The following is a 12,292-nucleotide window of genomic DNA, read 5'->3' on the forward strand; positions in this document are numbered from 1 at the left end:
GCCTTAAGCTGGTCTCTACTGCAACAGGGCTTTTCTTGCTAAGTCCATCACACACTCCATGTTTCACGAGCGCAAGACGAGACATGTGCACACCACACATTTTCAGAAAAAACTACGTAGAGACTATGTCTCCTGAAGCCGCTCTCCATTTAGTTGTCAGTTTGATGAAGCTGGGGATTTTTCTCTACATTACAAGAATTTAGAGTTACTTCCTGAGGTCAGCGAGAAACATGAGACACATTTTTCAGATATTTGGTTTATTAGATTTTCTAACAATCCTGAAACATTACGAGAAAAACCCCCATCCCTGCTTACCAGTGATGGAATGGCTATTCCATGGACTTAAGTGACCCGTCCCCCCAGGACACAGAGCCTGGCCACCTCTCCGGAGTGCCTGGAATAGGGGGGGACCCACCTGCACAGGGGTGCACCAGAGCGTGGGGAGGCCATGGGCGTGGCCATCAGCTGGTGAGCAGACACACAAATGCCTGTCCACACAATGGAACAGTAAGAAACAAGAACAGCAAGAAAACGAATGCAGTATTGAGACAGGACAGGAGGGATGAACTTTCACAAGGTATTACTGAGTGAATGAAGCCAGATACAGAAGGCAGGAGGCAGGCAGGACTCCCACTGATAGAAAATGCCCAGAATAGGCAAATCTGTTTGAGACAGAAGATTTGAGGCTGCCCGAGGCTGAGGTGGGAACAGGGAGGTATAAAGGGTACAGAGGATCTTTTGGGGGTGATAGAAATGGTCCAAAAAATTGGATCGTGACGACGGAGCCCTAAGTCTGAGTTTACTAAGTCCCTGGGATGCACACTCAGAATGGGTGAATTTTATAGTAGGGAAATCGGACACCTGCCTAAACCTGTCTAAGAAAACAGGAAGGGGGGGGCGGGCGGGGAGGGAGAGAGGAACAAAGGGAGCAGACAGCACACAGAGGAGAAAAGTGAGGGGAGGCAGACACAGACGAGCATTGGACGTCCTCAGTCATTCCCAGCCCCACTCTGCTGAGCACCGTCCGCCTGTCAGGCCCTCGGATCCCAGGAGCAGTGCCGCAACGTAGGGCTTCCCAGCCCCGTTTACAGATGAGGAAACACAGGCCAGCAACAGCTGGATTTTGCCTGAACTCACCAGCCAAGAAATAGATACAGGGCAAGGAAGACGTGGGACCTGAGGGGAGGAGGGAAAGGGGCAGCGGAGGAACGGGGGAGAAACCACGGGCCACACACACGCCCACGTGTGCTTATACACAACACACCCCTTCTTCCTACGGCCTTCAGGCCCTCTCCTCCAAGCAACCACAAAGCACAGGTCAAGAGAAAAAAAGTGGCCCTTCAAGTCAAATTTCCCGACTCCCAGCTCTAAAACAAAAATACTAGGTCACCATGTTTACAGTATATATTGCTATTGTGTTTCTCCCCGTCAGCAAGCTGTTCCCAGGGTTAATAGGATAAAACCTACTTTCCAGAGCAGAGACGACCTTGACTAGACGACCTTGACTGGCCAATGAGGACACAGGGGCGGCACACCTGTTAAGGCAGCCACCCGGTTCTTCTGCTGGCGGGTGCTGCCTGAAGTCAGAACAAACCCAGCTCGGAGCTACCTGCCCATCAGCTCCACACCGAGGAGGAGGAGGACCAGCGAGTGCGTGGCTCCCCGACCTCACCAGGCTGTGGGGCAGGAAACGCAGGGTTTGCTGCGTGTCTGCTGATGGCATGCAGCTGTTTGGGGATATCTGCTCATCTCTAGCGGGAAAACCTCCAGCATATCTGCACCCTGTGTCCCACAGCTCCCTTTCCTTCCTGGATGATGCCCATCTTATCCCTCCCCCCACCCCCACCCACAAAGAGGCTCCAAAGGCAGTTTCAGTCAAACCAGGCACATCACCTGCCTATCTGCAGGGGCAAGGAATCCCAAGGAAAGCAAGGTGAAGTATCCCAGCAGCACACAGGGAAGAGGTTCCTTTGGGACCCCTTCACTCACAAAGGCTAGACCACCGTCTGTCCTCCGTGTCTCGTTTCCACTCTCCTTTGGCCACTTCTCCAGTGTTCATGAGCTGTTCCTCTCCCAGCTGTTGTCTTCTTCCTTCATGACCTCCCTTCCCCGCCTCTGCCATCCCTCGGCCATCTTCTCTAATCCAGCACCGTGAAGCAGCAACCTACCACCAAATTGGACCTCCAGCCCTTGCCACCCCTCCCCCAACCCTGACAGCGCCTAGGTGGGCATTTACAGCTACCCCATGAACATCTTCCAGAAAGAAAAAGAACAGATTTCATAGGCAAGGTCGTCTACCAGATGGACGAATGCAAAGCACTGAACCACAGCCAAGTCCACCCCCCCTCCCCCCGCCTCGTGCTACAGTGTGTGGCTAGAAAGCAACAGGAAATTACAGAATAGGTGGAGCTGAGGGGCAGGAGTGCCTGGCAGGTGTCTAGAGACCAGACAGGACTGAATGCACACAAGAGAAGGTTCCAAGGGACGAATATCAAGATAGATAAGGACAAAGATCAACCAGTGCAGACAGGAGAACAAACCCAGAGAGGAGGTGGAGGATGAGGTACCACAGAACAGAGCTGACAGCTATCCTTGAAGACAAGGGGCAATTTCATTTTATTTTTTTGACAAGGGGCAATTTTAGTGAACATTCTAAACAAAGCATTGGACTGAAAGGATGGGAACAGACTTTGCATCTCAGGTAGAAACATATTTGAATAAAACCTCTAATGAATTTATAAGAGCATTTTCTGGAGTGATCCTTGTTCAATCCTGACAGCAACTCTCAAGAAGGTTTTGAAAGTGGTCTAGACCACCACATGGTATGCTCAGAGATCTTCAGCCTGTGCCCTGCTCTCTAGAATGCCAACATTACAACGTTAAAACACAGCCATGACCACAGCCGGCATGGGGTCCAAAGTGCACAGGGCCTGGAATGAGACAGCCTCGATTTGCATCAACCATTTACGAGCTTATAGCCTGGGATTAGCTATTTACGGGCTCATCTCCAGCTTCCTTATTTATAAATAGGAATAACAGTACCTAACTAAGAGTTGCTGTGGGATTAAGTGGATAATTTAGGTCTACACTTGGCAGAGAATCTGGTACCCAACACTCACGGTGTGATACTATTTAGGGGTCATTATTTTCAGAGATATTGTGCAGTACCAACTGTAGACACGAGAGAAGCCACTCAGCAACCCAGGAAGGAGGACAAAAAATTGTCACATTAAAAAAAAAAAAAATCAAAATTTCATTCCGTAAGTAGTAACATAAAATTTTCTGCTCCACATGTTTTTAGCACTAAAGAGAAATGAACTCTCAAACCGTGAAAAGACATGAAGGAACCTTAATGCAGAATACTGAGAAGCCAGTCTGAAGAAGCTACATATTGTAGGATTCCAACTCCAGGACATTCTGGAAAAGTCAAAACTACGAAGACAGTAAAAAGATCAGTGGTTGCCAGGGAAGGTAGAGGGATGAAGAGACAGCACAGAGGATTTTTAGGGCACTGGAAATACTCCGTATGACACCACCAAGACGGATACAGGTCATTATATGTTGGTCCAAATGCACAGAAGGTGCAAACCAAGAGTGAATCCTGAGGTAAACTAGGGACTCTGGGTGATGATGAGGGGTGTGTGCAGGTTCATCCGCTGTAACAAGCATCCCACTCCAGTAAGTACCTGCGATACTGGGGGACGCTACGCATGTGTGGACACAGGAGGTGTGGGAAACCACTCAACTTTTCTTTCCGTTTTATTAGAAACCTAAAACTGCTCTTCGGAAAGTCTTAAAAAAATGTGATCCCTATAATTTCACAACGTCAGCACACAAAATTTAATTGGAAAAAGTACTATGTGATAAGGAAACAAATCTGCGTTTACTTCTGTATTAATCTCTGAAAGTCTGGCTGGCATGATTGTAAAAATCAGTATCCACAGCCATTGCTTTTATGACTCCTTAGAAGTAGTAATTTTTATAATCGTTCTTATTAATTGTTTTTATTTTTATTTTTTTAATTTTTTTTAAAGATTTTATTTATTTATTTGACAAAGAGAGGCACAGCGAGAGAGGGGACACAAGCAGGGGGAGTGGGAGAGGGAGAAGCAGGCTTCCCGCCGAGCAAGGAGCCTGATGTGGGGCTCGATCCCAGGACCCTAAGATCATGACCTGAGCCGAAGGCAGACACTTAACGACTGAGCCACCCAGGCGCCCCGTATTAATTCTTTTTAAAGACACAGCCCAAAACAGACTTTAAGGCACTGAGGTTCAGTTAGACATTATTGGGTCACAAAGCAACTGTGTGACCTTGGGGAGTGTGCATCGTCCCTGTGGACTTCAGCATTTTCCCCATCGCACAAGGGTGTGTAACCAGAAGTCCCTGCTTGCTGTGATGTTGTCAGGGTCTGCAGAGGACGTGAGGACGTACAGGGGCTGTGAGCTAAAGAAAGGAGACCTACCAGCCAGGTAGGGAAAGAGAAGGAGTGCTAAGACAGTGAGAGAGGGAGGGACAAGGTTTGCACAAGCAGAAGCAAGGCTGACAGAGGGGGCTGGAAGGAATGCCCAAGCACAGGACTTCACGAAGGGCTCAACCACCCTTGCCTGATCTCCTCTAAGATCCTGGCCAGAGCAATAAATGCTGGGTGACCCTCCCTGCTTTCAGATGCCTCGAGGGCTCACAAACACGTCAGCAAGCATGGATGGAACACCCACTGTAGCTCTGGAGAGCAGACACGGAGTGCCTCCAGGGGCCCACACCTACTGTCTACCTCGAAAAGATGCCTTGTCTGCCAGCATTCCTTCCTCCTGAGGAAACCAGCTCTCCCCTGCAGGTTTTCCCATCACTCTCCTGCTTCTTCTGCCCCACTCCCAATAACCAGGGCGCACCACTGAACCCGTGCTTAGGGAACATGGTCCCTGCAAACAGGGACGGTTCCAAGGGCACCACTGTCCACTCAGCACTACGGACACGGAACGGATCGTTTTCTGGGCTGGGGCGTCCTGTCCACTGCAGGGTGCTGAGCAGCCTCCCTGGTCTCCACCCACTAAATACCAGTAGCCACCTACCCCTCAAGCTACAGCAACCAAAATGTCTCCAGACATTGCCAGGTATCTGGGGGGCAAACTCATGCGCAGCTTCAGTCAAGAGAAGAACGTCTGTGAGGCTTGCCAGGGCCTAAGGATTCCTTTCCTTCCAGAAGGCAGGCCTGTGGAATGTAAGCCCGGGGCCACCTTTCACATCCCCTAGGGGAAACATGCTTGAGAATTAAGCCTGCAGGAAAGACACAGATCGAAAGGCCTCCCGGCATCTGTATGAGCCACCCCCACCCCCCACCATCTGCAAACCCACGCAGTCCCTTTTCCACGGAGGCCGCTAGTCCACACAACCAAAATCGCCCTGGCTCTCTCCCATTCTCTGCTCCAATAACCACAGACAGACGAGCATGGGGGGGCCTTTTCATTGCAAGTAATCCAAGTAATCCTTGGTATTCAAGGTCTCAGAACAAGCGTTCAGTTTGGACGTTTGTAATGAGGTCCCTGGGGAGGCACGGCGGGGCAGGGTGGGGGGAAGGTGAGGGGGGAGAAGAATGAACAGAGGTTTCCAACGAAGTGAAGCAAAAATAATTTGCAGATCGTCACCCAATATTTTGAACCATGTTCTCAGTCATGACCTAGGGGAGAGAAATTTCAGAAAGGTTGGGAAAACGGGGAATGGGATTCTCAGCCTTGCAGAGGAGACGCCAAGTCATGATCTTCGGGGGAAAGCCAGAGAGCCGCTCACAGGGCGCTGAGAAAGCGCGAGCAGCAGAATGCCTACTCCCTGACGGAGGTCCAGCTCAGCCAGAGCTGGAGAACTTGCTGGCACCTACAGACCGTTAGGGCTGCTAGGTGAGGCTTTCTCTAAGGTTGCCACGTTCAGAGGCATCTTTTCTCAGCACACAGAGTCTTAAGGACTGCCCGAAGGTTTCCTCACCAGAACGAGCACATCTGTTAGTAAGTAGAAAGAAACCAGTCCTAGGAGTCCTGACAACTCCCTCTTCTCTCCTCTGCACACGCACAGCCCCACGAAAGCCGTGGCATCTGGCCACCTGCTGGTGCAGAAACCAGGACAGTAAGTCCTCACCCTTCCTCTGACCCATTACGAGGTGGGTTTCTACTAAGAAATCAACACAAGAGACATCAAATATCAGACGTCTTGACCTTGGCCAGGGGAACGAACACCTGATAAATCAGCAAGCCAGGGTGACGCAGGCTCGTAGCAGGTTACCCGGCCCCACACCCCCCGCACACGTTAGCGTCTGACAAGCAGTGGAGCCTGGTGATTCACGGCCCCGCTGCACACTAATCCGCACGGTTTATGGCCCCACATCTGCTCCGCACGCGGGCTCCTGCTGGCTCTTCCAGCTTGCTAGGGTGGTCCCACTGGCTCGAGCTGTGCCCACTTCTGAATAAAGGGCTCCCTAACTTCTGAGCCCGCCTCCAGCACCAGCTCTGATGGCTTGCACGTGCACTCTCGTTGGGGCGGGGGCAGCACGGTTCTAAAAGACCCCTCAGAGAGCTGTATGCAGGCACAGCATTCCTAATCCCAGGATTTGAGATTCTCTTTCCATTTTCTACCAACTCGATCATGCTCACTTGACCAAGTGCAGAAAGTGGCTACCTTGCCTCTTGCAGGTCCGAATCCTCAGAAGCACCTGGACATGCCACTGGGAAAATATCTGATGATTTTCTGAAGCCAGTAACTAGTGATCTTCCATAGCACTGGGCTGAAATGTTCTCCCAACTGAACCTGACACCTGAATGTTACTGCACTGGGTCTGAGTCCTTGGTTTTCTCACCCTGAAAACATTCACGATAAGAAACCTACCCCAACTAGAATGTTGTAATAAGCACATTCTGGTAATTATGCTGGGGCAGGTGTACACTCTTTTTCCAATCTGAATCATACTTTCTATCTCAGCTGCTAACTTCAGAAAATACCTTTATGATTCATCTTCGGCCAAAGGCAATTTCTCAACCCTGAGATTCTTGGCCCCGGTTTTCACATATGAAAAAGGTTTCTTGTACTAGGACTGGCTCCCCATCTTTTAGCCCTAGAACCCTCAATGTGCTCTTGTCCCCCTAAGGACTGGAGGGGAAGCAAAGAGTGTGCAGCTACCTGCTGTCTGGACAAACGGTGGCCCTGTAACCCCATCATGGATGCTGGGCATCCCCGGGATTCCACAGCCAGAGGATGCCTCTGGCCACTGCCACCATCCACCTGCAGCATCAGCCCTCTGCAAACAAACCACCAGCACCTACTGTGAGGACATCCAAAAGGTGGGGAATCCGGCTAGCATTGCTTCCAATCCCACGATTAGCAACATACGTGGATGGCTAAAACATGTATACAACACTAGCCCATTACACAAAGCACCCTGTTAGGCTCCCAAGTTTACACATGGGAAACTGCTCGGAGTTTCAAAGACAGTCCTAGGTCAATGCACAAGGAGCTGTTAGCATCCACTTTCCTGACTCCCACATAATTCTACAGCCTTCACACCCTGCTGAGGTTTTTTGTTTACCTGTTCAAATGGAAACAAGTATTGCTTTGCCATTTGTAAAGATGTGTCTGTGTATATATAAATACACAGACATGATTTTAAGAAAAACCCAAGCACTACAGTCATGCATAAGGTAGAAAGTAACCTCTCCCCACCCCACCCCAAAGTCCAGATAAGCGCTTATTTAAAAGCTAAACATCTATTATATTAACACTAATTGCTACCCATACACTTACATACCTTACCTTCTGTTTCATCTTGTCAGTTCTGGAAGTAGATGCATAAAGATGAACAGCTCGGATTCAGGGGCTTTTCACAGGAGCAGTCCCAAGTCCCGGAGCCTACCTCCAGAGCGGTAGGGCACCTGGCCTGAGAGACCTGTTCACAGCTCTGACATCCACCAACTTTGCAACTCTGAACTTAGATTCCCAAACTTCAGTTTCCAACAGCTATAACATGTAATATGCAGGAGCAGATATAAGGAATCAATAAGATAAAGCATACAAAGCTGAGGTTCCCCAAAACCAGCCTACAATCTGGATACCATGGACAGGCTTAAAAAAGCTTGCTGGACCCCAGGGCAGGGCATGATAGTCTGCATTGTGACAAGCTCCTGGAGGAGGCTGATGCTAGTGATTCAGAGACCCCACTTAGAGAATCCTTGCAACAAAGCATTTAGCCTAGCACCTGGCAGGTCCACAAACTGGTGGCCAGTACCCCATAAAACACAGTTCATCACCCCAAATCTTTTTCTGCTTTAAAATCCCTCAGCTCCAGCCTCAGCACAAAGGCTTGTATCCCCTTGTATCCTTGTAACCCCCTTGGCCACCAGAGCTCAGCCACAGCTTGACCCTGCTCCCCTATCCTGGCCCAAAGGGAACCCACGTGGTTTCCTCGGGCTCAGAAAACACACTCGTGCAGGGTACCCAGGGAGCCCTCTGGCCAGGTGGACTGAATTTTCTTGTCGAGCTCTGCAGACAACTCTTGGTCCCTGGTTGTAAACCTGCCAACGCGAGTTAAGGCAAAAAGGTAAGACTGTGATTCTCCACCTTGATTTACACATTTGAATCTCCTGGTGAGCTTTAAAAAACACTGATACCAGGACGCCTAGGTGGCTCGGCGGGTTAAGCATCAGCCTTCGGCTCAGGTCACGATCCCAGGGTCCTGGGATAGAGCCCGGCATCAGCATCGGGCTCCCTGCTCAGCCGGGAGCCTGCTTTTCTCTCTCTTTTGCCTCTCCCCTAGCTTGTGCGCTCTCTCTCTGGCAAATAAAATCTTTAAATAAAATCAAATCAAATCACTGATACCTGGACCCACCCTGTGACCCTGACTTAACTAGTCTGGGGTGTACCCTGGGCATCAATAGTTTTCAAAACTCCCCAGGTGATTCAAATATGCAACCTAGGATTCAATCCATTCTGTTCGGGGAAATGTGGAGTCATCCCCCTTTGTCTATCTACCCAAAACCTGCTGTAACACTTCCAAGAGTCAGTTTTCACTGGAGTTTTAAGGCCCAATAGAGGCCCTAAGGCTCAGTATGCTTCACGACTGAACACCTTTCTTTTTTTTTTTTTTTAAATATTTTATTTATTTATTTGACAAAGAGAGAGACAGCGAGAGAGGGAACACAAGCAGGGGGAGTGGGAGAGGGAGAAGCAGGCTTCCCGCAGAGCAGGGAGCCCGATGCGGGGCTCGATCCCAGGACCCTGGGATCATGACCTGAGCCGAAGGCAGACGCTTAACGACTGAGCCACCCAGGCGCCCCACGACTGAACGCCTTTCAAAAGCATTTGAGCCTCTAGGTAAGTTTTCCCAAATCCTGCTCATCCGTGCAAGGTGAGAATATACATACTGATTTTTCTTGTTGTTATTTGTTTTTAAGTAATCAAGAGCTGAAAATAGTTATTCTTAGAAACAAATTTTTTAAAAACCAAAACCTATCAAAGAAGTTATGTGGAATACCACTTAAATGTTACAATAAACTTGTATTATTCATAAGCCTATTTCGTCTGGGTCACCCAAGTTGAGCACCGATGCACAAGGCTAGATTACTCATGAAACACGTGGCTTTGATGACCATGTTGAAAACCCAACATGCCAAAAGAAAAAGAAAGTACCCTTGAACTTGACAAAGGTTGTTGCATTACGCATTCACTGAGTGCCTGTCATGCGTCAGGTGCTGGGCAGTTCAGTATGGATGTTGATTCTGGTGGAACCCGGGCCCACGTGGTCAAGCCCTGCAGCTGCTAGCCAGGGGAAGCTCGCACTAAAGGGAAAAGAGCAGCCGCAAGAGGCCAAAAGTCAAGGTAAAAATCACCTGGGGAGCTTACACTACAACCAGGGGTTCTAATGGAAATGCAGCCTGAGCACACCCCCCGCTTTCAAGGTCTGCAGGTGTGTGGCACGCACAGGGTTGTGGGGTACTGACTGAGCCAAGCAGCTCCTTACTTTTTCTGTCACATGCACACTCCCTGCTCACAGTACCTCGCACCCAGCTTGAGCACGGCGTCTGAAAGAAAATAAATGTTATAGAACGCCTGTTCCCAAGGGCTGTGCAGATTCTCCTTTCACCCAAGTTCCCGAAGAATGAGCTGGGCCAGGTAGCATTTTAGCAGTGTGGATATAAACATGGGAAGAGTACCGAAGTTAATGAGTGTCACCTTCTCTAAAATGCGAGCTCGTTCATTTTGTTATCCCCAGTCCAGTTTATGGGAAGAGAACACTGAAAGATGCTCACCATTTTGTGAGAACCAAAAAGCTTTAAAAGTTAAGTTAAAATTTCATGCTGTCACGGGATTATGTGTACAAATACTGTTTTCTGGATGCAAGGATTAATTATACTATGAACATGGTCTCTACTAGGGAGAAAAAGCCACGGGGCAATTACCCCAGCGAACAAAGTGAGTTTAAGATACATTCCCCGCAATTCCTTCCCCTTTTTTTTTAATACAGAGCAAAGAGAACTTTTTTAAAACTTGGGAATTTTCTAGAGTCCTTTAAAACTATCCCAAGCACACATTATTCCATAACTGTTGTATTTCAATATTTAGGGCTTCTTTTTCTAAAGCTCCCTATATAAGAATAGTGAACTTTCCTCTAGGAGAACTCTTTCCTGCCATTACCCCATCACATCTGCAAAAGAGATACCTCTCTAAAAGAAGTGAAACACGCCTTTCCTGAAAGCAGTGCTGAGAATCTTTGGGAAGGCGGCGGTCCTGGTGCACGTCTGCCCATGCTGTGCCCCACAGGAGACTTTGGGGGAACGTTTGGCTTGGAACATCTCTGCCTACACTTCCCAGGGTCCGAACCGTAATGCAGGCGTCCTAATCGGGGAAATCAGCCACGCTGACTGGGCCAGCTCAGTAAGACCCTGCACAGTTCAAAAGGGCAGAATTCTTGTGTGCTGGGATCACAGAAGCACAGCAGGGGTATTGATCCACTCGCTGGCATTCCAATACCCAGAATGTTCCTCCGGCTTTCCGTCATTGTTCCCCTGCTGGAGCTCTGAATTCCCCGAGCTAGCTACGAAAGGGCTCATGCAATTACTTTTGTCCAAATACATTATTCCTGGGGGAGGGGAGAATCAATGGAAGATTTCTGGGCTTATGTATCCCAACTGAGATGTTCCCTTCTCTTACTAGAAATCGATGACCCTTTAATATTTAAACAGTTGAACTAAAAAGATCAGAGGGAGAACTCAGAATGTAACTAGCCTCATGTAACTAGCCTCGTTTACCTGAAACCTAAATGTTGCTTCTCCATTAAAATCTGAAACATGATTTCAAAAGTATTAATCATGTAATCAGTAATTTTTGGGGGGGGTGGGGGTGGGGAGATGTGAAACCAGGTCTTACTAGGAAATGGCAGAGTCAAGGAGCAGTGGTGATGGCCCACACCCTTCCCACCTGGCTTGTTACAAGTTTTGCTCCCCTCAAATCCTCTGCCCTACAGATCCTGCCTCTGAGAAAAGTAACTATATGACGAAGTTGTTAGGGCACACTGTGTACTCTACACTAACTGAAGTCATAACTACAGACAAAGTCTCATTACTTGAGAGGATAATTCGAATACAATCTTAGGATGATTACGAGCAACACCTTTTTTTTTTTTTTTTTTTAAGATTTTACTTATTTGAGAGACAGAGACAGAGTGAGAGAGCACGCACAAGCAGGGGGAGCAGCAGAGGGAGAGGGAGAAGCTGACTCCCCACTGAGCAGGGAGCCCGATGCAGGACTCGATCCCAGGACCCTGGGATCATGACCTGAGCCGAAGGGAGACGCTTAACTGACTGAGCCACTGAGGCACCCCAAGAACAACCCATTTTTAAGAACAAAACATTGAGAAAATTTGATCACACAACCTGTTTTTACTCTAGAGTACAATTAATTTGGCAGTAGTCCCATAACCAGAATGGTTATTAATATGTGCAAAATTAGATGATTCATTTGATGAGTTACAGTTTCGTGGTGATTAATACTATTTATGAATAGCTACAGCTTGGGGCTGAATTACAAGGGCAGGTCTGGCTTTAAATGCTACTACTGAAATTGGGTCCCCAAAGTTCACGCAGCTCAGCCCAGAGCTCCACACTACGTGCGGAGCCGGACACGGTGGGCTCCATCTCACAACCCTGAGATCATGACCTGAGCCAAAATCATGAGTCAGATGCTTAACTGAATGAGCCACCCAGGCGCCGCCAGAGCTGTTTGCTATTCACTGTATCTCCCAATGAGACTTAAATTTTA

This window comes from Leptonychotes weddellii, chromosome X (genome assembly GCF_054177405.1).
Source record: "Leptonychotes weddellii isolate Sample4059 chromosome X, ASM5417740v2, whole genome shotgun sequence".
NCBI lineage: Eukaryota > Metazoa > Chordata > Mammalia > Carnivora > Phocidae > Leptonychotes > Leptonychotes weddellii.